Genomic DNA, 2,973 nt, shown 5'->3' with positions numbered 1-2,973 from the left:
GGGAGGGGCTCCTTTGGCATGGAGAGGGCGGTAATGAACATCTTGGTTCGCCTCCTTGCCAGCAGGCTCAGCCCTTCATTGGGCTGCCTTAGGGATAAAGATACCCGTGGCTGTTAGCTCTGAAGTGGACCCTGTGAAGCAAAATAAAAGAAAGGAGCAAGAGGTCTCAGGCAGCCCCAGCACAACCAAATAGGTTCTCCACTGGCTTGTCGGTCACAGCATGGATAACCCAGGGAGCTCCCTTGTGAAACTAGACCCCAAACTGGGTTGTGGCTATCAGTGACAGCTCTGCTAAAGCAGATCTGTTTCTTCCAAGTAATGAAAACCCGGGTTCGGATAATGTTTGATATTGTTCGAAGAAGTTTCAGGAATCGCACTTTAAACTGATTTCAGCCTCCCCGTGTTGCAGGAAGCTGGAAGTGCAACCTCACTTCATGTCCCTGTGCTCCTTCCCTGAGACCCCATGTGCACGCTGCACGGTGGAGAGAAGCTCAGAACACAGATGGCAAATTACATGAAACGGGAAAGTTTGCACGAGATGTCAAAGTTTAACAGCTTGAGCAACACCAAGCCCTTGCAGACAGCACGATCCTGGGATGGCTTTGCTGCCTCGCCCCAATGATATTTAGCCCGTGCTGGTGCAAAGCATCTCCTATCTCCCAAGCTTGTCATCCATCATTTTGATGGCTCCACTAAGTGGCAAAAGACACTGCAGGCTTTTGCCTTCCTTCCTCACTGGTCTCCTGTGACCCTTCCTAAATTGAAAGGCACAGAGGTTCGCCCTGTCCCCTTCCCTTCCTTTGCTGAGCACTAATTCTCCAGGACAGCCTTCGTGATTTCCCCAGCTCCTCAGGTTTATTGCCCCATCTCCATCCTTGCCTTGCAATTAGAGGAGAAAAAACTGGTGCCTACAACCCCGTGCTCGACGTCTCGGTGTGGCTTGGGCAGAATTCAGTCTTATCGGTGAGGGAGCTGTGTCTTTCAGGCAGGACTCAGGGAATAGAAATGCTGCTGATCTCTATCTGCTTGGCATTTCTCTCTCTTTCTCCATCAAAATCAATGGGAAGGATCTTTTACAGCCCTTCTTTGGATTAAGGCAGGTGGGGGCAGGGGGTGGGGGGGGAAAGAATGGAAAAATACTCGGCAGATGAGAAACTTTTCGCTCAATTTTTCCTGCCTGCGGCTTCTATATATAGGTTTAATTAGAACATTAAAGGCACCTCAGGATTATGCTGTGAGATTTGTTTCCTTAGCCCTGTAACTAATGCCCTGCGGTTTTGATAACGCTGCCTCAACTTCGTTAGCCTCCAAGCAAATACCTTCCTATGGAAACTGCAGAATGGCCATCCTGGGTCAGCGCACCACGTGAGCTCAGGGAAGCCAGCGGCTCTGCTTTAAATGCTCACTAATTATCTCTAGCAGAGGTTATGGAGGAAGCAGTTTGGCACCTGTGAACTGTAACTAATGCCCTGCGGTTTTGATAACGCTGCCTCAACTTCGTTAGCCTCCAAGCAAATACCTTCCTATGGAAACTGCAGAATGGCCATCCTGGGTCAGCGCACCACGTGAGCTCAGGGAAGCCAGCGGCTCTGCTTTAAATGCTCACTAATTATCTCTAGCAGAGGTTATGGAGGAAGCAGTTTGGCACCTGTGAATTGAATTCTTGGGAGAGAGCCCCTTGAAATGAGCTTCATTGCCTGATACTGGAAAGTTTTGTCTCATGCTCCCCACAACCCTTTGTGGTGGAGGCAGATTAGCTCTTCATCCCCCACCTGGAAATAGAGCCATTTCTGACGGGGACATCGAATTAACCAGCTTGTTCTGGCTGCGAGGCCAGCTTGGTTTCCCCCTTGGGAATACTTCTTATCCTCTGCTCCAGCATCATGGTTGTAGCTGGATATTAGACCTAAAACTAGGACAGGTCTTAAGAAGCACAGCCTTGTGCTTATGTGGGTAGCTTGGGGAAGACAAACATGGTTCTCAATGTCCAAGAAGGCCTTCAGAGAACTTAGATGTTTGAAGTTAAAACCAAATTAGGCTTTTTCCCCTGCCTTTTTGTTTTCAAACTGCAAATGGATCAGAACACCAAGCCTTCCCGCAGTGTGCTTTTATGAGGCACAGGCTGGTGTTGCACATATTACTGAGGAACCTTAAGAGTTTTTCTACCTGAAGCCTTTCTCAATTACTGTCATCAAAACAGAGAGCAGTACAGGAGAAAGGCAGAGGGCACATCTGGGGCTGCTCCCTCCATCGTGGAGAAGCACTTAGGAAAGCTTTTTGCACTGCAGACGAGCTCACACCCGCATTTCTTTTTTTTCCTCACCATTTTCTATATACGCAAGCTAGCTGCCAAAACTGCTGCTGCAGCTTTTTCTCCTCTCGCCTAGGATTATTTTTTTTTATTATTGTTGTTATTATTAAGGGCACAACAAGATTTATTTCCTGTAAAACAAGCCGTATTATTGTCAAGACAGATTTAAAGGGCTGGATTAGGAAGGGGCATTACAATACATTTTGCATGAAAATGAAATACCACGAGCAGTTTCTTGGCAGACCGAATGTCTTTCAGGGCTGTTCTTTGGGAATAGCAATTCCAGGCAGCGACTCTGGAAAAAGTAGAGTGCGTTGGGATAATGAGAGGCTCTATCAGAATGGATATGCATGAGCCGGGCAGATTAATATTTAATGAACAGTGAAGTCTGCTATCCCCTAATCATTGAGTGCCTGGGATTTGCAAAGTGGCTAATTTTAAAGTATTTTGTATGGAATTATTCATGCATTAAAAAGTACATGACTCTCTTGCAGTCGAAGCCACTGAAATAGAATTGCAATTGCACTCCATGAAATTTAGTCATCAAAATGTTGGGTGTTGGGTCGAGCCGAGACAACACCGAAGGGACGAGGACGTCGCTCTTATTAAAGGACCTGTGGGAGCTGGAAAAGAAAGGCTCGAGGCACTCAGCCTTCCTGCAG

This window comes from Apaloderma vittatum, unplaced genomic scaffold (genome assembly GCF_000703405.1).
Source record: "Apaloderma vittatum isolate BGI_N311 unplaced genomic scaffold, ASM70340v1 scaffold1228, whole genome shotgun sequence".
In the NCBI taxonomy this organism is placed as follows: domain Eukaryota; kingdom Metazoa; phylum Chordata; class Aves; order Trogoniformes; family Trogonidae; genus Apaloderma; species Apaloderma vittatum.
The sequence above is the reverse complement of the archived record's forward strand: the minus strand, read 5'-3'. Positions refer to the sequence as shown.